This window comes from Salvelinus alpinus, chromosome 11 (assembly GCF_045679555.1).
Source record: "Salvelinus alpinus chromosome 11, SLU_Salpinus.1, whole genome shotgun sequence".
Taxonomy (NCBI): Eukaryota; Metazoa; Chordata; class Actinopteri; order Salmoniformes; family Salmonidae; genus Salvelinus; species Salvelinus alpinus.
Window position 1 is genome coordinate 2,697,249 of NC_092096.1, and position 27,356 is coordinate 2,724,604.

At 43.4% G+C, this 27,356-nt stretch overlaps 2 protein-coding genes across 2 annotated transcripts in view; both read right to left on the reverse strand.

The window, feature by feature from the left end:
• LOC139533471 (uncharacterized) overlaps positions 1-27,356 on the reverse strand; it is a 182,005-nt gene that overhangs the window by 141,124 nt on the left and 13,525 nt on the right. The window lies entirely within an intron of this gene.
• LOC139533474 (globoside alpha-1,3-N-acetylgalactosaminyltransferase 1-like) overlaps positions 1-27,356 on the reverse strand; it is a 212,108-nt gene that overhangs the window by 106,784 nt on the left and 77,968 nt on the right. The gene's annotated exons all lie outside the window — the stretch shown is intronic.

The window sequence follows — 27,356 nt, forward strand, 5'->3', positions numbered from 1 at the left end:
CTCCCTATTAGAGACAGACTCCCTATTAGAGACAGACTCCCTATTAGAGACAGACTCCCCATTAGAGACAGACTCCCTATTAGAGACTCCTTATTAGAGACAGACTCCCTATTAGAGACAGACTCCTTATTAGAGACAGACTCCCTATTAGAGACAGACTCCCTATTAGAGACAGACTCCTTATTAGAGACAGACTCCCTATTAGAGACAGACTCCCTATTAGAGACAGACTCCCTATTAGAGACAGACTCCCTATTAGAGACAGACTCCCTATTAGAGACAGACTCCCTATTAGAGACAGACTCCCTATTAGAGACAGACTCCCCATTAGGGACAGACTCCCTATTAGGGACAGACTCCCTATTAGAGACAGACTCCCTATTAGAGACTCCCTATTAGAGACAGACTCCCCATTAGGGACAGACTCCCTATTAGGGACAGACTCCCTATTAGAGACAGACTCCCTATTAGAGACTCCTTATTAGAGACAGATTGCCTATTAGAGACAGACTCCCTATTAGAGACAGACTCCCTATTAGAGACAGACTCCTTATTAGAGACAGACTCCTTATTAGAGACAGACTCCCTGTTAGAGACAGACTCCTTATTAGAGACAGACTCCCTATTAGAGACAGACTCCCTATTAGAGACAGACTCCCTATTAAAGACAGACTCCCTATTAGAGAGACTCCCTATTAGAGACAGACTCCCTATTAGAGACAGACTCCCTATTAGAGACAGACTCCCTATTAGAGACAGACTCCCTATTAGAGACAGACTCCCTATTAGAGACAGACTCCCTATTAGGGACAGACTCCTTATTAGAGACAGACTCCCTATTAGGGACATACTCCTTATTAGAGACAGACTCCCTATTAGAGACAGACTCCCTATTAGAGACAGACTCCCTATTAGGGACAGACTCCTTATTAGAGACAGACTCCCTATTAGAGACAGACTCCCTATTAGAGACAGACTCCCTATTAGAGACAGACTCCTTATTAGAGACAGACTCCCTATTAGAGACAGACTCCCTATTAGAGAGACTCCCTATTAGAGACAGACTCCCTATTAGAGACAGACTCCCTATTAGAGACAGACTCCCTATTAGAGACAGACTCCCTATTAAAGACAGACTCCCTATTAGAGAGACTCCCTATTAGAGACAGACTCCCTATTAGAGACAGACTCCCTATTAGAGACAGACTCCCTATTAGAGACAGACTCCCTATTAGAGACAAACTCCCTATTAGAGACAGACTCCCTATTAGAGACAGACTCCCTATTAGGGACAGACTCCTTATTAGAGACAGACTCCCTATTAGAGACAGACTCCCTATTAGGGACAGACTCCTTATTAGAGACAGACTCCCTATTAGAGACAGACTCCCTATTAGAGACAGACTCCCTATTAGAGACAGACTCCCTATTAGAGAGACTCCCTATTAGAGACAGACTCCCTATTAAAGACAGACTCCCTATTAGAGACAGACTCCCTATTAGAGACAGACTCCCTATTAGAGAGACTCCCTATTAGAGACAGACTCCCTATTAGAGACAGACTCCCTATTAGAGACAGACTCCCTATTAGAGACAGACTCCCTATTAGAGAGACTCCCTATTAGAGACAGACTCCCTATTAGAGACTCCTTATTAGAGACAGACTCCCTATTAGAGACAGACTCCTTATTAGAGACAGACTCCCTATTAGAGACAGACTCCCTATTAGAGACAGACTCCTTATTAGAGACAGACTCCCTATTAGAGACAGACTCCCTATTAGAGACAGACTCCCTATTAGAGACAGACTCCTTATTAGAGACAGACTCCCTATTAGAGACAGACTCCCTATTAGAGACAGACTCCCTATTAGAGACAGACTCCCCATTAGGGACAGACTCCCTATTAGGGACAGACTCCCTATTAGAGACAGACTCCCTATTAGAGACTCCCTATTAGAGACAGACTCCCCATTAGGGACAGACTCCCTATTAGGGACAGACTCCCTATTAGAGACAGACTCCCTATTAGAGACTCCTTATTAGAGACAGATTGCCTATTAGAGACAGACTCCCTATTAGAGACAGACTCCCTATTAGAGACAGACTCCTTATTAGAGACAGACTCCTTATTAGAGACAGACTCCCTGTTAGAGACAGACTCCCTATTAGAGACAGACTCCCTATTAGAGACAGACTCCCTATTAAAGACAGACTCCCTATTAGAGAGACTCCCTATTAGAGACAGACTCCCTATTAGAGACAGACTCCCTATTAGAGACAGACTCCCTATTAGAGACAGACTCCCTATTAGAGACAAACTCCCTATTAGAGACAGACTCCCTATTAGAGACAGACTCCCTATTAGGGACAGACTCCTTATTAGAGACAGACTCCCTATTAGGGACATACTCCTTATTAGAGACAGACTCCCTATTAGAGACAGACTCCCTATTAGAGACAGACTCCCTATTAGGGACAGACTCCTTATTAGAGACAGACTCCCTATTAGAGACAGACTCCCTATTAGAGACAGACTCCCTATTAGAGACAGACTCCTTATTAGAGACAGACTCCCTATTAAAGACAGACTCCCTATTAGAGACAGACTCCCTATTAGAGAGACTCCCTATTAGAGACAGACTCCCTATTAGAGACAGACTCCCTATTAGAGACAGACTCCCTATTAGAGACAGACTCCCTATTAGAGAGACTCCCTATTAGAGACAGACTCCCTATTAGAGACAGACTCCCTATTAGAGACACTCCTTATTAGAGACAGACTCCCTATTAGAGACAGACTCCCTATTAGAGACAGACTCCTTATTAGAGACAGACTCCCTATTAGAGACAGACTCCCTATTAGAGACAGACTCCCTATTAGAGACAGACTCCCTATTAGGGACAGACTCCTTATTAGAGACAGACTCCCTATTAGAGACAGACTCCCTATTAGAGACAGACTCCCTATTAGAGAGACTCCCTATTAGAGACAGACTCCCTATTAGAGACAGACTCCCTATTAGAGAGACTCCTTATTAGAGACAGACTCCCTATTAGAGACAGACTCCCTATTAGAGACAGACTCCTTATTAGAGACAGACTCCCTATTAGAGACAGACTCCCTATTAGAGACAGACTCCCTATTAGAGACAGACTCCCTATTAGAGACAGACTCCTTATTAGAGACAGACTCCCTATTAGAGAGACTCCCTATTAGAGACATACTCCCTATTAGAGACAGACTCCTTATTAGAGACAGACTCCTTATTAGAGACAGACTCCTTATTAGAGACAGACTCCTTATTAGAGACAGACTCCCTATTAGAGACAGACTCCCTATTAGGGACAGAATCCCTATTAGAGACAGACTCCCTATTAGAGACAGACTCCCTATTAGAGACAGACTCCTTATTAGAGACAGACTCCCTATTAGAGACAGACTCCCTATTAGAGACAGAGTCCCTATTAGAGACAGACTCCTTATTAGAGACAGACTCCTTATTAGAGACAGACTCCTTATTAGAGACAGACTCCTTATTAGAGACAGACTCCCTATTAGAGACAGACTCCCTATTAGAGACAGACTCCCTATTAGAGAGACTCCCTATTAGAGACAGACTCCCTATTAGAGACAGACTCCCTATTAGAGACAGACTCCCTATTAGAGACAGACTCCCTATTAGAGAGACTCCCTATTAGAGACAGACTCCCTATTAGAGACTCCTTATTAGAGACAGACTCCCTATTAGAGACAGACTCCTTATTAGAGACAGACTCCCTATTAGAGACAGACTCCCTATTAGAGACAGACTCCTTATTAGAGACAGACTCCCTATTAGAGACAGACTCCCTATTAGAGACAGACTCCCTATTAGAGACAGACTCCTTATTAGAGACAGACTCCCTATTAGAGACAGACTCCCTATTAGAGACAGACTCCCTATTAGAGACAGACTCCCCATTAGGGACAGACTCCCTATTAGGGACAGACTCCCTATTAGAGACAGACTCCCTATTAGAGACTCCCTATTAGAGACAGACTCCCCATTAGGGACAGACTCCCTATTAGGGACAGACTCCCTATTAGAGACAGACTCCCTATTAGAGACTCCTTATTAGAGACAGATTGCCTATTAGAGACAGACTCCCTATTAGAGACAGACTCCCTATTAGAGACAGACTCCTTATTAGAGACAGACTCCTTATTAGAGACAGACTCCCTGTTAGAGACAGACTCCTTATTAGAGACAGACTCCCTATTAGAGACAGACTCCCTATTAGAGACAGACTCCCTATTAGAGACAGACTCCTTATTAGAGACAGACTCCCTATTAGAGACAGACTCCCTATTAGAGACAGACTCCCTATTAGAGACAGACTCCTTATTAGAGACAGACTCCCTATTAGAGACAGACTCCCTATTAGAGACAGACTCCCTATTAGAGACAGACTCCCCATTAGGGACAGACTCCCTATTAGGGACAGACTCCCTATTAGAGACAGACTCCCTATTAGAGACTCCCTATTAGAGACAGACTCCCCATTAGGGACAGACTCCCTATTAGGGACAGACTCCCTATTAGAGACAGACTCCCTATTAGAGACTCCTTATTAGAGACAGATTGCCTATTAGAGACAGACTCCCTATTAGAGACAGACTCCCTATTAGAGACAGACTCCTTATTAGAGACAGACTCCTTATTAGAGACAGACTCCCTGTTAGAGACAGACTCCTTATTAGAGACAGACTCCCTATTAGAGACAGACTCCCTATTAGAGACAGACTCCCTATTAAAGACAGACTCCCTATTAGAGAGACTCCCTATTAGAGACAGACTCCCTATTAGAGACAGACTCCCTATTAGAGACAGACTCCCTATTAGAGACAGACTCCCTATTAGAGACAGACTCCCTATTAGAGACAGACTCCCTATTAGAGACAGACTCCCTATTAGGGACAGACTCCTTATTAGAGACAGACTCCCTATTAGGGACATACTCCTTATTAGAGACAGACTCCCTATTAGAGACAGACTCCCTATTAGAGACAGACTCCCTATTAGGGACAGACTCCTTATTAGAGACAGACTCCCTATTAGAGACAGACTCCCTATTAGAGACAGACTCCCTATTAGAGACAGACTCCTTATTAGAGACAGACTCCCTATTAAAGACAGACTCCCTATTAGAGACAGACTCCCTATTAGAGACAGACTCCCTATTAGAGAGACTCCCTATTAGAGACAGACTCCCTATTAGAGACAGACTCCCTATTAGAGACAGACTCCCTATTAGGGACAGACTCCTTATTAGAGACAGACTCCCTATTAGAGACAGACTCCCTATTAGAGACAGACTCCCTATTAGAGACAGACTCCCTATTAGAGAGACTCCCTATTAGAGACAGACTCCCTATTAGAGACAGACTCCCTATTAGAGAGACTCCTTATTAGAGACAGACTCCCTATTAGAGACAGACTCCCTATTAGAGACAGACTCCTTATTAGAGACAGACTCCCTATTAGAGACAGACTCCCTATTAGAGACAGACTCCCTATTAGAGACTGACTCCCCATTAGAGACAGACTCCTTTTTAGAGACAGACTCCCTATTAGAGACAGACTCCCTATTAGAGACAGACTCCCTATTAGAGACAGACTCCCTATTAGAGACAGACTCCTTATTAGAGACAGACTCCCTATTAGAGAGACTCCCTATTAGAGACATACTCCCTATTAGAGACAGACTCCTTATTAGAGACAGACTCCTTATTAGAGACAGACTCCTTATTAGAGACAGACTCCTTATTAGAGACAGACTCCCTATTAGAGACAGACTCCCTATTAGGGACAGAATCCCTATTAGAGACAGACTCCCTATTAGAGACAGACTCCCTATTAGAGACAGACTCCTTATTAGAGACAGACTCCCTATTAGAGACAGACTCCCTATTAGAGACAGAGTCCCTATTAGAGACAGACTCCTTATTAGAGACAGACTCCTTATTAGAGACAGACTCCTTATTAGAGACAGACTCCCTATTAGAGACAGACTCCCTATTAGAGACAGACTCCCTATTAGAGACAGACTCCCCATTAGGGACAGACTCCCTATTAGGGACAGACTCCCTATTAGAGACAGACTCCCTATTAGAGACTCCCTATTAGAGACAGACTCCCCATTAGGGACAGACTCCCTATTAGGGACAGACTCCCTATTAGAGACAGACTCCCTATTAGAGACTCCTTATTAGAGACAGATTGCCTATTAGAGACAGACTCCCTATTAGAGACAGACTCCCTATTAGAGACAGACTCCTTATTAGAGACAGACTCCTTATTAGAGACAGACTCCCTGTTAGAGACAGACTCCTTATTAGAGACAGACTCCCTATTAGAGACAGACTCCCTATTAGAGACAGACTCCCTATTAAAGACAGACTCCCTATTAGAGAGACTCCCTATTAGAGACAGACTCCCTATTAGAGACAGACTCCCTATTAGAGACAGACTCCCTATTAGAGACAGACTCCCTATTAGAGACAGACTCCCTATTAGAGACAGACTCCCTATTAGAGACAGACTCCCTATTAGGGACAGACTCCTTATTAGAGACAGACTCCCTATTAGGGACATACTCCTTATTAGAGACAGACTCCCTATTAGAGACAGACTCCCTATTAGAGACAGACTCCCTATTAGGGACAGACTCCTTATTAGAGACAGACTCCCTATTAGAGACAGACTCCCTATTAGAGACAGACTCCCTATTAGAGACAGACTCCTTATTAGAGACAGACTCCCTATTAAAGACAGACTCCCTATTAGAGACAGACTCCCTATTAGAGACAGACTCCCTATTAGAGAGACTCCCTATTAGAGACAGACTCCCTATTAGAGACAGACTCCCTATTAGAGACAGACTCCCTATTAGGGACAGACTCCTTATTAGAGACAGACTCCCTATTAGAGACAGACTCCCTATTAGAGACAGACTCCCTATTAGAGACAGACTCCCTATTAGAGAGACTCCCTATTAGAGACAGACTCCCTATTAGAGACAGACTCCCTATTAGAGAGACTCCTTATTAGAGACAGACTCCCTATTAGAGACAGACTCCCTATTAGAGACAGACTCCTTATTAGAGACAGACTCCCTATTAGAGACAGACTCCCTATTAGAGACAGACTCCCTATTAGAGACTGACTCCCCATTAGAGACAGACTCCTTTTTAGAGACAGACTCCCTATTAGAGACAGACTCCCTATTAGAGACAGACTCCCTATTAGAGACAGACTCCCTATTAGAGACAGACTCCTTATTAGAGACAGACTCCCTATTAGAGAGACTCCCTATTAGAGACATACTCCCTATTAGAGACAGACTCCTTATTAGAGACAGACTCCTTATTAGAGACAGACTCCTTATTAGAGACAGACTCCTTATTAGAGACAGACTCCCTATTAGAGACAGACTCCCTATTAGGGACAGAATCCCTATTAGAGACAGACTCCCTATTAGAGACAGACTCCCTATTAGAGACAGACTCCTTATTAGAGACAGACTCCCTATTAGAGACAGACTCCCTATTAGAGACAGAGTCCCTATTAGAGACAGACTCCTTATTAGAGACAGACTCCTTATTAGAGACAGACTCCTTATTAGAGACAGACTCCTTATTAGAGACAGACTCCCTATTAGAGACAGACTCCTTATTAGAGACAGACTCCCTATTAGAGACAGACTCCTTATTAGAGACAGACTCCTTATTAGAGGCAGACTCCTTATTAGAGACTGACTCCCTATTAGAGACAGACTCCCTATTAGAGACAGACTCCCTGTTAGAGACAGACTCCTTATTAGAGACAGACTCCCTATTAGAGACAGACCCTATTAGAGACAGACCCTATTAGAGACAGACTCCCTATTAGAGACAGACTCCCTATTAGAGAGACTCCTTATTAGAGACAGACTCCTTATTAGAGACAGACTCCCTGTTAGAGACAGACTCCCTATTAGAGACAGACTCCCTATTAGAGACAGACTCCCTATTAGAGACAGACTCCCTATTAGAGACAGACACCTTATTAGAGACAGACTCCCTATTAGAGACAGACACCTTATTAGAGACAGACTCCTTATTAGAGACAGACACCTTATTAGAGACAGACTCCCTATTAGAGACAGACACCTTATTAGAGACAGACTCCTTATTAGAGACAGACTCCTTATTAGAGACAGACACCCTATTAGAGACAGACTCCTTATTAGAGACAGACTCCCTATTAGAGACAGACTCCTTATTAGAGACAGACTCCTTATTAGAGACAGAATGCCTATTAGAGACAGACTCCCTGTTAGAGACAGACTCCTTATTAGAGACAGACACCCTATTAGAGACAGACTCCCTATTAGAGACAGACACCTTATTAGAGACAGACTCCTTATTAGAGACAGACTCCCTATTAGAGACAGACTCCCTATTAGAGACAGACTCCCTATTAGAGATAGACCCTATTAGAGACATACTCCCTATTAGAGACAGACTCCTTATTAGAGACAGACTCCTTATTAGAGACAGACTCCTTATTAGAGACAGACTCCTTATTAGAGACAGACTCCCTATTAGAGACATACTCCCTATTAGGGACAGAATCCCTATTAGAGACAGACTCCCTATTAGAGACAGACTCCCTATTAGAGAGACTCCCTATTAGAGACAGACTCCCTATTAGAGACAGACTCCCTGTTAGAGACAGACTCCCTATTAGAGACAGACTCCCTATTAGAGAGACTCCCTATTAGAGACAGACTCCCTATTAGAGACAGACTCCCTATTAGAGACACTCCTTATTAGAGACAGACTCCCTATTAGAGACTCCTTATTAGAGACAGACTCCCTATTAGAGACAGACTCCCTATTAGAGACAGACTCCCTATTAGAGACAGACTCCCTATTAGAGACAGACTCCTTATTAGAGACAGACTCCCTATTAGAGACAGACTCCCTATTAGAGACTGACTCCCTATTAGAGACAGACTCCTAATTAGAGACAGACTCCTTATTAGAGACAGACTCCATATTAGAGACAGACTCCTTATTAGAGACAGACTCCATATTAGAGACAGACTCCTTATTAGAGACAGACTCCTTATTAGAGACAGACTCCTTATTAGAGACAGACTCCCTATTAGAGACAGACTCCCTATTAGAGACAGACTCCTTATTAGAGACAGACTCCCTATTAGAGACAGACTCCCTATTAGAGACAGACTCCCTATTAGAGACAGACTCCCTATTAGAGACAGACTCCCCATTAGAGACAGACTCCCCATTAGAGACAGGCTCCCCATTAGAGACAGACTCCCTATTAGAGACTGACTCCCTATTAGAGACAGACTCCCTATTAGAGACAGACTCCCTATTAGAGACAGACTCCTTATTAGAGACAGACTCCCTATTAGAGACAGACTCCTTATTAGAGACAGACTCCTTATTAGAGACAGACTCCCTATTAGAGACAGACTCCCTATTAGAGACAGACTCCCTATTAGAGACAGACTCCCTATTAGAGACAGACTCCTTATTAGAGACAGACTCCTTATTAGAGACAGACTCCCTATTAGAGACAGATTCCCTATTAGAGACAGACTCCTTATTAGAGACAGACTCCCTATTAGAGACAGACTCCCTATTAGAGACAGACTCCCTATTAGAGACAGACTCCCCATTAGAGACAGACTCCCCATTAGAGACAGACTCCTTATTAGAGACAGACTCCCTATTAGAGACAGACTCCCTATTAGAGACTCCTTATTAGAGACAGACTCCCTATTAGAGACAGACTCCCTATTAGAGACAGACTCCCTATTAGAGACAGACTCCCTATTAGAGACAGACTCCCTATTAGAGACAGACTCCTTATTAGAGACAGACTCCCTATTAGAGACAGACTCCCTATTAGAGACAGACTCCCTATTAGAGACAGACTCCCTATTAGAGACAGACTCCCTATTAGAGACAGACTCCCCATTAGGGACAGACTCCCTATTAGGGACAGACTCCCTATTATAGACAGACTCCCTATTAGAGACTCCCTATTAGAGACAGACTCCCCATTAGGGACAGACTCCCTATTAGGGACAGACTCCCTATTAGAGACAGACTCCCTATTAGAGACAGACTCCCTATTAGAGACAGACTCCCTATTAGAGACAGACTCCCCATTAGAGACAGACTCCCTATTAGAGACTCCTTATTAGAGACAGACTCCCTATTAGAGACAGACTCCTTATTAGAGACAGACTCCCTATTAGAGACAGACTCCCTATTAGAGACAGACTCCTTATTAGAGACAGACTCCCTATTAGAGACAGACTCCCTATTAGAGACAGACTCCCTATTAGAGACAGACTCCTTATTAGAGACAGACTCCCTATTAGAGACAGACTCCCTATTAGAGACAGACTCCCTATTAGAGACAGACTCCCCATTAGGGACAGACTCCCTATTAGGGACAGACTCCCTATTAGAGACAGACTCCCTATTAGAGACTCCCTATTAGAGACAGACTCCCCATTAGGGACAGACTCCCTATTAGGGACAGACTCCCTATTAGAGACAGACTCCCTATTAGAGACTCCTTATTAGAGACAGATTGCCTATTAGAGACAGACTCCCTATTAGAGACAGACTCCCTATTAGAGACAGACTCCTTATTAGAGACAGACTCCTTATTAGAGACAGACTCCCTGTTAGAGACAGACTCCTTATTAGAGACAGACTCCCTATTAGAGACAGACTCCCTATTAGAGACAGACTCCCTATTAAAGACAGACTCCCTATTAGAGAGACTCCCTATTAGAGACAGACTCCCTATTAGAGACAGACTCCCTATTAGAGACAGACTCCCTATTAGAGACAGACTCCCTATTAGAGACAGACTCCCTATTAGGGACAGACTCCTTATTAGAGACAGACTCCCTATTAGGGACATACTCCTTATTAGAGACAGACTCCCTATTAGAGACAGACTCCCTATTAGAGACAGACTCCCTATTAGGGACAGACTCCTTATTAGAGACAGACTCCCTATTAGAGACAGACTCCCTATTAGAGACAGACTCCCTATTAGAGACAGACTCCTTATTAGAGACAGATTCCCTATTAGAGACAGACTCCCTATTAGAGAGACTCCCTATTAGAGACAGACTCCCTATTAGAGACAGACTCCCTATTAGAGACAGACTCCCTATTAGAGACAGACTCCCTATTAGAGAGACTCCCTATTAGAGACAGACTCCCTATTAGAGACAGACTCCCTATTAGAGACACTCCTTATTAGAGACAGACTCCCTATTAGAGACAGACTCCCTATTAGAGACAGACTCCTTATTAGAGACAGACTCCCTATTAGAGACAGACTCCCTATTAGAGACAGACTCCCTATTAGAGACAGACTCCCTATTAGGGACAGACTCCCTATTAGAGACAGACTCCCTATTAGAGACAGACTCCCTATTAGAGACAGACTCCCTATTAGAGACAGACTCCCTATTAGAGAGACTCCCTATTAGAGACAGACTCCCTATTAAAGACAGACTCCCTATTAGAGACAGACTCCCTATTAGAGACAGACTCCCTATTAGAGAGACTCCCTATTAGAGACAGACTCCCTATTAGAGACAGACTCCCTATTAGAGAAGACTCCCTATTAGAGACAGACTCCCTATTAGAGAGACTCCCTATTAGAGACAGACTCCCTATTAGAGACTCCTTATTAGAGACAGACTCCCTATTAGAGACAGACTCCTTATTAGAGACAGACTCCCTATTAGAGACAGACTCCCTATTAGAGACAGACTCCTTATTAGAGACAGACTCCCTATTAGAGACAGACTCCCTATTAGAGACAGACTCCCTATTAGAGACAGACTCCCTATTAGAGACAGACTCCCTATTAGAGACAGACTCCCTATTAGAGACAGACTCCCCATTAGGGACAGACTCCCTATTAGGGACAGACTCCCTATTAGAGACAGACTCCCTATTAGATACTCCCTATTAGAGACAGACTCCCCATTAGGGACAGACTCCCTATTAGGGACAGACTCCCTATTAGAGACAGACTCCCTATTAGAGACTCCTTATTAGAGACAGATTGCCTATTAGAGACAGACTCCCTATTAGAGACAGACTCCCTATTAGAGACAGACTCCTTATTAGAGACAGACTCCTTATTAGAGACAGACTCCCTGTTAGAGACAGACTCCTTATTAGAGACAGACTCCCTATTAGAGACAGACTCCCTATTAGAGACAGACTCCCTATTAAAGACAGACTCCCTATTAGAGAGACTCCCTATTAGAGACAGACTCCCTATTAGAGACAGACTCCCTATTAGAGACAGACTCCCTATTAGAGACAGACTCCCTATTAGGGACAGACTCCTTATTAGAGACAGACTCCCTATTAGGGACATACTCCTTATTAGAGACAGACTCCCTATTAGAGACAGACTCCCTATTAGAGACAGACTCCCTATTAGGGACAGACTCCTTATTAGAGACAGACTCCCTATTAGAGACAGACTCCCTATTAGAGACAGACTCCCTATTAGAGACAGACTCCCTATTAGGGACAGACTCCTTATTAGAGACAGACTCCCTATTAGGGACATACTCCTTATTAGAGACAGACTCCCTATTAGAGACAGACTCCCTATTAGAGACAGACTCCCTATTAGGGACAGACTCCTTATTAGAGACAGACTCCCTATTAGAGACAGACTCCCTATTAGAGACAGACTCCCTATTAGAGACAGACTCCTTATTAGAGACAGACTCCCTATTAAAGACAGACTCCCTATTAGAGACAGACTCCCTATTAGAGACAGACTCCCTATTAGAGAGACTCCCTATTAGAGACAGACTCCCTATTAGAGACAGACTCCCTATTAGAGACAGACTCCCTATTAGAGACAGACTCCCTATTAGAGAGACTCCCTATTAGAGACAGACTCCCTATTAGAGACAGACTCCCTATTAGAGACACTCCTTATTAGAGACAGACTCCCTATTAGAGACAGACTCCCTATTAGAGACAGACTCCTTATTAGAGACAGACTCCCTATTAGAGACAGACTCCCTATTAGAGACAGACTCCCTATTAGAGACAGACTCCCTATTAGGGACAGACTCCTTATTAGAGACAGACTCCCTATTAGAGACAGACTCCCTATTAGAGACAGACTCCCTATTAGAGACAGACTCCCTATTAGAGACAGACTCCCTATTAGAGAGACTCCCTATTAGAGACAGACTCCCTATTAGAGACAGACTCCCTATTAGAGAGACTCCTTATTAGAGACAGACTCCCTATTAGAGACAGACTCCCTATTAGAGACAGACTCCTTATTAGAGACAGACTCCCTATTAGAGACAGACTCCCTATTAGAGACAGACTCCCTATTAGAGACTGACTCCCCATTAGAGACAGACTCCTTATTAGAGACAGACTCCCTATTAGAGACAGACTCCCTATTAGAGACAGACTCCCTATTAGAGACAGACTCCCTATTAGAGACAGACTCCTTATTAGAGACAGACTCCCTATTAGAGAGACTCCCTATTAGAGACATACTCCCTATTAGAGACAGACTCCTTATTAGAGACAGACTCCTTATTAGAGACAGACTCCTTATTAGAGACAGACTCCTTATTAGAGACAGACTCCCTATTAGAGACAGACTCCCTATTAGGGACAGAATCCCTATTAGAGACAGACTCCCTATTAGAGACAGACTCCCTATTAGAGACAGACTCCTTATTAGAGACAGACTCCCTATTAGAGACAGACTCCCTATTAGAGACAGAGTCCCTATTAGAGACAGACTCCTTATTAGAGACAGACTCCTTATTAGAGACAGACTCCTTATTAGAGACAGACTCCTTATTAGAGACAGACTCCCTATTAGAGACAGACTCCCTATTAGAGAGACTCCCTATTAGAGACAGACTCCCTATTAGAGACTCCTTATTAGAGACAGACTCCCTATTAGAGACAGACTCCTTATTAGAGACAGACTCCCTATTAGAGACAGACTCCCTATTAGAGACAGACTCCTTATTAGAGACAGACTCCCTATTAGAGACAGACTCCCTATTAGAGACAGACTCCCTATTAGAGACAGACTCCTTATTAGAGACAGACTCCCTATTAGAGACAGACTCCCTATTAGAGACAGACTCCCTATTAGGGACAGACTCCCCATTAGGGACAGACTCCCTATTAGGGACAGACTCCCTATTAGAGACAGACTCCCTATTAGAGACTCCCTATTAGAGACAGACTCCCCATTAGGGACAGACTCCCTATTAGGGACAGACTCCCTATTAGAGACAGACTCCCTATTAGAGACTCCTTATTAGAGACAGATTGCCTATTAGAGACAGACTCCCTATTAGAGACAGACTCCCTATTAGAGACAGACTCCCTATTAGAGACAGACTCCTTATTAGAGACAGACTCCCTGTTAGAGACAGACTCCTTATTAGAGACAGACTCCCTATTAGAGACAGACTCCCTATTAGAGACAGACTCCCTATTAAAGACAGACTCCCTATTAGAGAGACTCCCTATTAGAGACAGACTCCCTATTAGAGACAGACTCCCTATTAGAGACAGACTCCCTATTAGAGACAGACTCCCTATTAGAGACAGACTCCCTATTAGAGACAGACTCCCTATTAGAGACAGACTCCCTATTAGGGACAGACTCCTTATTAGAGACAGACTCCCTATTAGGGACATACTCCTTATTAGTGACAGACTCCCTGTTAGAGACAGACTCCTTATTAGAGACAGACTCCCTATTAGAGACAGACTCCCTATTAGAGACAGACTCCCTATTAAAGACAGACTCCCTATTAGAGAGACTCCCTATTAGAGACAGACTCCCTATTAGAGACAGACTCCCTATTAGAGACAGACTCCCTATTAGAGACAGACTCCCTATTAGAGACAGACTCCCTATTAGAGACAGACTCCCTATTAGAGACAGACTCCCTATTAGAGACAGACTCCTTATTAGAGACAGACTCCCTATTAGAGAGACTCCCTATTAGAGACATACTCCCTATTAGAGACAGACTCCTTATTAGAGACAGACTCCTTATTAGAGACAGACTCCTTATTAGAGACAGACTCCTTATTAGAGACAGACTCCCTATTAGAGACAGACTCCCTATTAGGGACAGAATCCCTATTAGAGACAGACTCCCTATTAGAGACAGACTCCCTATTAGAGACAGACTCCTTATTAGAGACAGACTCCCTATTAGAGACAGACTCCCTATTAGAGACAGAGTCCCTATTAGAGACAGACTCCTTATTAGAGACAGACTCCTTATTAGAGACAGACTCCTTATTAGAGACAGACTCCTTATTAGAGACAGACTCCCTATTAGAGACAGACTCCCTATTAGAGAGACTCCCTATTAGAGACAGACTCCCTATTAGAGACTCCTTATTAGAGACAGACTCCCTATTAGAGACAGACTCCTTATTAGAGACAGACTCCCTATTAGAGACAGACTCCCTATTAGAGACAGACTCCTTATTAGAGACAGACTCCCTATTAGAGACAGACTCCCTATTAGAGACAGACTCCCTATTAGAGACAGACTCCTTATTAGAGACAGACTCCCTATTAGAGACAGACTCCCTATTAGAGACAGACTCCCTATTAGGGACAGACTCCCCATTAGGGACAGACTCCCTATTAGGGACAGACTCCCTATTAGAGACAGACTCCCTATTAGAGACTCCCTATTAGAGACAGACTCCCCATTAGGGACAGACTCCCTATTAGGGACAGACTCCCTATTAGAGACAGACTCCCTATTAGAGACTCCTTATTAGAGACAGATTGCCTATTAGAGACAGACTCCCTATTAGAGACAGACTCCCTATTAGAGACAGACTCCCTATTAGAGACAGACTCCTTATTAGAGACAGACTCCCTGTTAGAGACAGACTCCTTATTAGAGACAGACTCCCTATTAGAGACAGACTCCCTATTAGAGACAGACTCCCTATTAAAGACAGACTCCCTATTAGAGAGACTCCCTATTAGAGACAGACTCCCTATTAGAGACAGACTCCCTATTAGAGACAGACTCCCTATTAGAGACAGACTCCCTATTAGAGACAGACTCCCTATTAGAGACAGACTCCCTATTAGGGACAGACTCCTTATTAGAGACAGACTCCCTATTAGGGACATACTCCTTATTAGTGACAGACTCCCTATTAGAGACAGACTCCCTATTAGAGACAGACTCCCTATTAGGGACAGACTCCTTATTAGAGACAGACTCCCTATTAGAGACAGACTCCCTATTAGAGACAGACTCCCTATTAGAGACAGACTCCTTATTAGAGACAGACTCCCTATTAAAGACAGACTCCCTATTAGAGACAGACTCCCTATTAGAGACAGACTCCCTATTAGAGAGACTCCCTATTAGAGACAGACTCCCTATTAGAGACAGACTCCCTATTAGAGACAGACTCCCTATTAGAGACAGACTCCCTATTAGAGACAGACTCCCTATTAGAGACACTCCTTATTAGAGACAGACTCCCTATTAGAGACTCCTTATTAGAGACAGACTCCCTATTAGAGACAGACTCCCTATTAGAGACAGACTCCCTATTAGAGACAGACTCCCTATTAGAGACAGACTCCTTATTAGAGACAGACTCCCTATTAGAGACAGACTCCCTATTAGAGACTGACTCCCTATTAGAGACAGACTCCTAATTAGAGACAGACTCCTTATTAGAGACAGACTCCATATTAGAGACAGACTCCTTATTAGAGACAGACTCCTTATTAGAGACAGACTCCTTATTAGAGACAGACTCCCTATTAGAGACAGACTCCCTATTAGAGACAGACTCCTTATTAGAGACAGACTCCCTATTAGAGACAGACTCCCTATTAGAGACAGACTCCCTATTAGAGACAGACTCCCTATTAGAGACAGACTCCCCATTAGAGACAGACTCCCCATTAGAGACAGGCTCCCCATTAGAGACAGACTCCCTATTAGAGACTGACTCCCTATTAGAGACAGACTCCCTATTAGAGACAGACTCCCTATTAGAGACAGACTCCTTATTAGAGACAGACTCCCTATTAGAGACAGACTCCTTATTAGAGACAGACTCCTTATTAGAGACAGACTCCCTATTAGAGACAGACTCCCTATTAGAGACAGACTCCCTATTAGAGACAGACTCCCTATTAGAGACAGACTCCTTATTAGAGACAGACTCCTTATTAGAGACAGACTCCCTATTAGAGACAGACTCCCTATTAGAGACAGACTCCTTATTAGAGACAGACTCCCTATTAGAGACAGACTCCCTATTAGAGACAGACTCCCTATTAGAGACAGACTCCCCATTAGAGACAGACTCCCCATTAGAGACAGACTCCTTATTAGAGACAGACTCCCTATTAGAGACAGACTCCCTATTAGAGACTCCTTATTAGAGACAGACTCCCTATTAGAGACAGACTCCCTATTAGAGACAGACTCCCTATTAGAGACAGACTCCCTATTAGAGACAGACTCCCTATTAGAGACAGACTCCTTATTAGAGACAGACTCCCTATTAGAGACAGACTCCCTATTAGAGACAGACTCCCTATTAGAGACAGACTCCCTATTAGAGACAGACTCCCTATTAGAGACAGACTCCCCATTAGGGACAGACTCCCTATTAGGGACAGACTCCCTATTAGGGACAGACTCCCTATTATAGACAGACTCCCTATTAGAGACTCCCTATTAGAGACAGACTCCCCATTAGGGACAGACTCCCTATTAGGGACAGACTCCCTATTAGAGACAGACTCCCTATTAGAGACAGACTCCCTATTAGAGACAGACTCCTTATTAGAGACAGACTCCCTATTAGAGACAGACTCCCTATTAGAGACAGACTCCCTATTAGAGACAGACTCCTTATTAGAGACAGACTCCCTATTAGAGACAGACTCCCTATTAGAGACAGACTCCCTATTAGAGACAGACTCCCCATTAGGGACAGACTCCCTATTAGGGACAGACTCCCTATTAGAGACAGACTCCCTATTAGAGACTCCCTATTAGAGACAGACTCCCCATTAGGGACAGACTCCCTATTAGGGACAGACTCCCTATTAGAGACAGACTCCCTATTAGAGACTCCTTATTAGAGACAGATTGCCTATTAGAGACAGACTCCCTATTAGAGACAGACTCCCTATTAGAGACAGACTCCTTATTAGAGACAGACTCCTTATTAGAGACAGACTCCCTGTTAGAGACAGACTCCTTATTAGAGACAGACTCCCTATTAGAGACAGACTCCCTATTAGAGACAGACTCCCTATTAAAGACAGACTCCCTATTAGAGAGACTCCCTATTAGAGACAGACTCCCTATTAGAGACAGACTCCCTATTAGAGACAGACTCCCTATTAGAGACAGACTCCCTATTAGAGACAGCCTCCCTATTAGGGACAGACTCCTTATTAGAGACAGACTCCCTATTAGGGACATACTCCTTATTAGAGACAGACTCCCTATTAGAGACAGACTCCCTATTAGAGACAGACTCCCTATTAGGGACAGACTCCTTATTAGAGACAGACTCCCTATTAGAGACAGACTCCCTATTAGAGACAGACTCCCTATTAGAGACAGACTCCTTATTAGAGACAGACTCCCTATTAGAGACAGACTCCCTATTAGAGAGACTCCCTATTAGAGACAGACTCCCTATTAGAGACAGACTCCCTATTAGAGACAGACTCCCTATTAGAGACAGACTCCCTATTAGAGAGACTCCCTATTAGAGACAGACTCCCTATTAGAGACAGACTCCCTATTAGAGACACTCCTTATTAGAGACAGACTCCCTATTAGAGACAGACTCCCTATTAGAGACAGACTCCTTATTAGAGACAGACTCCCTATTAGAGACAGACTCCCTATTAGAGACAGACTCCCTATTAGAGACAGACTCCCTATTAGGGACAGACTCCTTATTAGAGACAGACTCCCTATTAGAGACAGACTCCCTATTAGAGACAGACTCCCTATTAGAGACAGACTCCCTATTAGAGAGACTCCCTATTAGAGACAGACTCCCTATTAAAGACAGACTCCCTATTAGAGACAGACTCCCTATTAGAGACAGACTCCCTATTAGAGAGACTCCCTATTAGAGACAGACTCCCTATTAGAGACAGACTCCCTATTAGAGACAGACTCCCTATTAGAGACAGACTCCCTATTAGAGAGACTCCCTATTAGAGACAGACTCCCTATTAGAGACTCCTTATTAGAGACAGACTCCCTATTAGAGACAGACTCCTTATTAGAGACAGACTCCCTATTAGAGACAGACTCCCTATTAGAGACAGACTCCTTATTAGAGACAGACTCCCTATTAGAGACAGACTCCCTATTAGAGACAGACTCCCTATTAGAGACAGACTCCTTATTAGAGACAGACTCCCTATTAGAGACAGACTCCCTATTAGAGACAGACTCCCTATTAGAGACAGACTCCCCATTAGGGACAGACTCCCTATTAGGGACAGACTCCCTATTAGAGACAGACTCCCTATTAGAGACTCCCTATTAGAGACAGACTCCCCATTAGGGACAGACTCCCTATTAGGGACAGACTCCCTATTAGAGACTCCTTATTAGAGACAGATTGCCTATTAGAGACAGACTCCCTATTAGAGACAGACTCCCTATTAGAGACAGACACCTTATTAGAGACAGACTCCTTATTAGAGACAGACTCCCTGTTAGAGACAGACTCCTTATTAGAGACAGACTCCCTATTAGAGACAGACTCCCTATTAGAGACAGACTCCCTATTAAAGACAGACTCCCTATTAGAGAGACTCCCTATTAGAGACAGACTCCCTATTAGAGACAGACTCCCTATTAGAGACAGACTCCCTATTAGAGACAGACTCCCTATTAGAGACAGACTCCCTATTAGGGACAGACTCCTTATTAGAGACAGACTCCCTATTAGGGACATACTCCTTATTAGAGACAGACTCCCTATTAGAGACAGACTCCCTATTAGAGACAGACTCCCTATTAGGGACAGACTCCTTATTAGAGACAGACTCCCTATTAGAGACAGACTCCCTATTAGAGACAGACTCCCTATTAGAGACAGACTCCCTATTAGGGACAGACTCCTTATTAGAGACAGACTCCCTATTAGGGACATACTCCTTATTAGAGACAGACTCCCTATTAGAGACAGACTCCCTATTAGAGACAGACTCCCTATTAGGGACAGACTCCTTATTAGAGACAGACTCCCTATTAGAGACAGACTCCCTATTAGAGACAGACTCCCTATTAGAGACAGACTCCTTATTAGAGACAGACTCCCTATTAAAGACAGACTCCCTATTAGAGACAGACTCCCTATTAGAGACAGACTCCCTATTAGAGAGACTCCCTATTAGAGACAGACTCCTTATTAGAGACAGACTCCCTATTAGAGACAGACTCCCTATTAGAGACAGACTCCCTATTAGAGAGACTCCCTATTAGAGACAGACTCCCTATTAGAGACAGACTCCCTATTAGAGACACTCCTTATTAGAGACAGACTCCCTATTAGAGACAGACTCCCTATTAGAGACAGACTCCTTATTAGAGACAGACTCCCTATTAGAGACAGACTCCCTATTAGAGACAGACTCCCTATTAGAGACAGACTCCCTATTAGGGACAGACTCCTTATTAGAGACAGACTCCCTATTAGAGACAGACTCCCTATTAGAGACAGACTCCCTATTAGAGACAGACTCCCTATTAGAGAGACTCCCTATTAGAGACAGACTCCCTATTAGAGACAGACTCCCTATTAGAGAGACTCCTTATTAGAGACAGACTCCCTATTAGAGACAGACTCCCTATTAGAGACAGACTCCTTATTAGAGACAGACTCCCTATTAGAGACAGACTCCCTATTAGAGACAGACTCCCTATTAGAGACTGACTCCCCATTAGAGACAGACTCCTTATTAGAGACAGACTCCCTATTAGAGACAGACTCCCTATTAGAGACAGACTCCCTATTAGAGACAGACTCCCTATTAGAGACAGACTCCTTATTAGAGACAGACTCCCTATTAGAGAGACTCCCTATTAGAGACATACTCCCTATTAGAGACAGACTCCTTATTAGAGACAGACTCCTTATTAGAGACAGACTCCTTATTAGAGACAGACTCCTTATTAGAGACAGACTCCCTATTAGAGACAGACTCCCTATTAGGGACAGAATCCCTATTAGAGACAGACTCCCTATTAGAGACAGACTCCCTATTAGAGACAGACTCCTTATTAGAGACAGACTCCCTATTAGAGACAGACTCCCTATTAGAGACAGAGTCCCTATTAGAGACAGACTCCTTATTAGAGACAGACTCCTTATTAGAGACAGACTCCTTATTAGAGACAGACTCCTTATTAGAGACAGACTCCCTATTAGAGACAGACTCCCTATTAGAGAGACTCCCTATTAGAGACAGACTCCCTATTAGAGACAGACTCCCTATTAGAGACAGACTCCCTATTAGAGACAGACTCCCTATTAGAGAGACTCCCTATTAGAGACAGACTCCCTATTAGAGACTCCTTATTAGAGACAGACTCCCTATTAGAGACAGACTCCTTATTAGAGACAGACTCCCTATTAGAGACAGACTCCCTATTAGAGACAGACTCCTTATTAGAGACAGACTCCCTATTAGAGACAGACTCCCTATTAGAGACAGACTCCCTATTAGAGACAGACTCCTTATTAGAGACAGACTCCCTATTAGAGACAGACTCCCTATTAGAGACAGACTCCCTATTAGAGACAGACTCCCCATTAGGGACAGACTCCCTATTAGGGACAGACTCCCTATTAGAGACAGACTCCCTATTAGAGACTCCCTATTAGAGACAGACTCCCCATTAGGGACAGACTCCCTATTAGGGACAGACTCCCTATTAGAGACAGACTCCCTATTAGAGACTCCTTATTAGAGACAGATTGCCTATTAGAGACAGACTCCCTATTAGAGACAGACTCCCTATTAGAGACAGACTCCTTATTAGAGACAGACTCCTTATTAGAGACAGACTCCCTGTTAGAGACAGACTCCTTATTAGAGACAGACTCCCTATTAGAGACAGACTCCCTATTAGAGACAGACTCCCTATTAAAGACAGACTCCCTATTAGAGAGACTCCCTATTAGAGACAGACTCCCTATTAGAGACAGACTCCCTATTAGAGACAGACTCCCTATTAGAGACAGACTCCCTATTAGAGACAGACTCCCTATTAGAGACAGACTCCCTATTAGAGACAGACTCCCTATTAGGGACAGACTCCTTATTAGAGACAGACTCCCTATTAGGGACATGCTCCTTATTAGTGACAGACTCCCTATTAGAGACAGACTCCCTATTAGAGACAGACTCCCTATTAGGGACAGACTCCTTATTAGAGACAGACTCCCTATTAGAGACAGACTCCCTATTAGAGACAGACTCCCTATTAGAGACAGACTCCTTATTAGAGACAGACTCCCTATTAAAGACAGACTCCCTATTAGAGACAGACTCCCTATTAGAGACAGACTCCCTATTAGAGAGACTCCCTATTAGAGACAGACTCCCTATTAGAGACAGACTCCCTATTAGAGACAGACTCCCTATTAGAGACAGACTCCCTATTAGAGAGACTCCCTATTAGAGACAGACTCCCTATTAGAGACAGACTCCCTATTAGAGACACTCCTTATTAGAGACAGACTCCCTATTAGAGACAGACTCCCTATTAGAGACAGACTCCTTATTAGAGACAGACTCCCTATTAGAGACAGACTCCCTATTAGAGACAGACTCCCTATTAGAGACAGACTCCCTATTAGGGACAGACTCCTTATTAGAGACAGACTCCCTATTAGAGACAGACTCCCTATTAGAGACAGACTCCCTATTAGAGAGACTCCTTATTAGAGACAGACTCCCTATTAGAGACAGACTCCCTATTAGAGACAGACTCCTTATTAGAGACAGACTCCCTATTAGAGACAGACTCCCTATTAGAGACAGACTCCCTATTAGAGACTGACTCCCCATTAGAGACAGACTCCTTATTAGAGACAGACTCCCTATTAGAGACAGACTCCCTATTAGAGACAGACTCCCTATTAGAGACAGACTCCCTATTAGAGACAGACTCCTTATTAGAGACAGACTCCCTATTAGAGAGACTCCCTATTAGAGACATACTCCCTATTAGAGACAGACTCCTTATTAGAGACAGACTCCTTATTAGAGACAGACTCCTTATTAGAGACAGACTCCTTATTAGAGACAGACTCCCTATTAGAGACAGACTCCCTATTAGGGACAGAATCCCTATTAGAGACAGACTCCCTATTAGAGACAGACTCCTTATTAGAGACAGACTCCTTATTAGAGACAGACTCCCTATTAGAGACAGACTCCCTATTAGAGACAGACTCCCTATTAGAGACTGACTCCCCATTAGAGACAGACTCCTTATTAGAGACAGACTCCCTATTAGAGACAGACTCCCTATTAGAGACAGACTCCCTATTAGAGACAGACTCCCTATTAGAGACAGACTCCCTATTAGAGACAGACTCCTTATTAGAGACAGACTCCTTATTAGAGACAGACTCCCTATTAGAGACAGACTCCTTATTAGAGACAGACTCCCTATTAGAGACAGACTCCTTATTAGAGACAGACTCCTTATTAGAGACAGACTCCTTATTAGAGACTGACTCCCTATTAGAGACAGACTCCCTGTTAGAGACAGACTCCTTATTAGAGACAGACTCCCTATTAGAGACAGACCCTATTAGAGACAGACCCTATTAGAGACAGACTCCCTATTAGAGACAGACTCCCTATTAGAGAGACTCCTTATTAGAGACAGACTCCTTATTAGAGACAGACTCCCTGTTAGAGACAGACTCCCTATTAGAGACAGCCTCCCTATTAGAGACAGACTCCCTATTAGAGACAGACACCTTATTAGAGACATACTCCCTATTAGAGACAGACACCTTATTAGAGACAGACTCCTTATTAGAGACAGACACCTTATTAGAGACAGACTCCCTATTAGAGACAGACACCTTATTAGAGACAGACTCCTTATTAGAGACAGACTCCTTATTAGAGACAGACACCCTATTAGAGACAGACTCCTTATTAGAGACAGACTCCCTATTAGAGACAGACTCCTTATTAGAGACAGACTCCTTATTAGAGACAGACTGCCTATTAGAGACAGACTCCCTGTTAGAGACAGACTCCTTATTAGAGACAGACACCCTATTAGAGACAGACTCCCTATTAGAGACAGACACCTTATTAGAGACAGACTCCTTATTAGAGACAGACTCCCTATTAGAGACAGACTCCCTATTAGAGACAGACTCCCTATTAGAGATAGACCCTATTAGAGACATACTCCCTATTAGAGACAGACTCCTTATTAGAGACAGACTCCTTATTAGAGACAGACTCCTTATTAGAGACAGACTCCTTATTAGAGACAGACTCCCTATTAGAGACAGACTCCCTATTAGGGACAGAATCCCTATTAGAGACAGACTCCCTATTAGAGACAGACTCCCTATTAGAGAGACTCCCTATTAGAGACAGACTCCCTATTAGAGACAGACTCCCTGTTAGAGACAGACTCCCTATTAGAGACAGACTCCCTATTAGAGAGACTCCCTATTAGAGACAGACTCCCTATTAGAGACAGACTCCCTATTAGAGACACTCCTTATTAGAGACAGACTCCCTATTAGAGACAGACTCCCTATTAGAGACAGACTCCTTATTAGAGACAGACTCCCTATTAGAGACAGACTCCCTATTAGAGACAGACTCCCTATTAGAGACAGACTCCCTATTAGGGACAGACTCCTTATTAGAGACAGACTCCCTATTAGAGACAGACTCCCTATTAGAGACAGACTCCCTATTAGAGACAGACTCCCTATTAGAGAGACTCCCTATTAGAGACAGACTCCCTATTAGAGACAGACTCCCTATTAGAGACAGACTCCCTATTAGAGAGACTCCTTATTAGAGACAGACTCCCTATTAGAGACAGACTCACTATTAGAGACAGACTCCTTATTAGAGACAGACTCCCTATTAGAGACAGACTCCCTATTAGAGACAGACTCCCTATTAGAGACTGACTCCCCATTAGAGACAGACTCCTTATTAGAGACAGACTCCCTATTAGAGACAGACTCCCTATTAGAGACAGACTCCCTATTAGAGACAGACTCCCTATTAGAGACAGACTCCTTATTAGAGACAGACTCCCTATTAGAGAGACTCCCTATTAGAGACATACTCCCTATTAGAGACAGACTCCTTATTAGAGACAGACTCCTTATTAGAGACAGACTCCTTATTAGAGACAGACTCCCTATTAGAGACAGACTCCCTATTAGGGACAGAATCCCTATTAGAGACAGACTCCCTATTAGAGACAGACTCCCTATTAGAGACAGACTCCTTATTAGAGACAGACTCCCTATTAGAGACAGACTCCCTATTAGAGACAGAGTCCCTATTAGAGACAGACTCCTTATTAGAGACAGACTCCTTATTAGAGACAGACTCCTTATTAGAGACAGACTCCCTATTAGAGACAGACTCCTTATTAGAGACAGACTCCCTATTAGAGACATACTCCTTATTAGAGACAGACTCCTTATTAGAGACAGACTCCTTATTAGAGACTGACTCCCTATTAGAGACAGACTCCCTATTAGAGACAGACTCCCTGTTAGAGACAGACTCCTTATTAGAGACAGACTCCTTATTAGAGACAGACTCCCTATTAGAGACAGACCCTCTTAGAGACAGACTCCCTATTAGAGACAGACTCCCTATTAGAGAGACTCCTTATTAGAGACAGACTCCTTATTAGAGACAGACTCCCTGTTAGAGACAGACTCCCTATTAGAGACAGACTCCCTATTAGAGACAGACTCCCTATTAGAGACAGACACCTTATTAGAGACAGACACCTTATTAGAGACAGACACCTTATTAGAGACAGACTCCTTATTAGAGACAGACACCCTATTAGAGACAGACTCCTTATTAGAGACAGACTCACTATTAGAGACAGACTCCTTATTAGAGACAGACTCCTTATTAGAGACAGACTGCCTATTAGAGACAGACTCCCTGTTAGAGACAGACTCCTTATTAGAGACAGACACCCTATTAGAGACAGACTCCCTATTAGAGACAGACACCTTATTAGAGACAGACTCCTTATTAGAGACAGACTCCCTATTAGAGACAGACTCCCTATTAGAGACAGACTCCCTATTAGAGATAGACCCTATTAGAGACATACTCCCTATTAGAGACAGACTCCTTATTAGAGACAGACTCCTTATTAGAGACAGACTCCCTATTAGAGACAGACTCCCTATTAGGGACAGAATCCCTATTAGAGACAGACTCCCTATTAGAGACAGACTCCCTATTAGAGACAGACTCCTTATTAGAGACAGACTCCCTATTAGAGACAGACTCCCTATTAGAGACAGAGTCCCTATTAGAGACAGACTCCTTATTAGAGACAGACTCCTTATTAGAGACAGACTCCTTATTAGAGACAGACTCCTTATTAGAGACAGACTCCCTATTAGAGACAGACTCCCTATTAGAGACAGACTCCTTATTAGAGACAGACTCCTTATTAGAGACAGACTCCTTATTAGAGACAGACTCCTTATTAGAGACAGACTCCTTATTAGAGACTGACTCCCTATTAGAGACAGACTCCCTATTAGAGACAGACTCCCTATTAGAGACAGACTCCTTATTAGAGACAGACTCCCTATTAGAGACAGACCCTATTAGAGACAGACCCTATTAGAGACAGACTCCCTATTAGAGACAGACTCCCTATTAGAGAGACTCCTTATTAGAGACAGACTCCTTATTAGAGACAGACTCCCTGTTAGAGACAGACTCCCTATTAGAGACAGACTCCCTATTAGAGACAGACTCCCTATTAGAGACAGACTCCCTATTAGAGACAGACACCTTATTAGAGACAGACTCCTTATTAGAGACATACTCCCTATTAGAGACAGACTCCCTATTAGAGACAGACACCTTATTAGAGACAGACTCCTTATTAGAGACAGACACCTTATTAGAG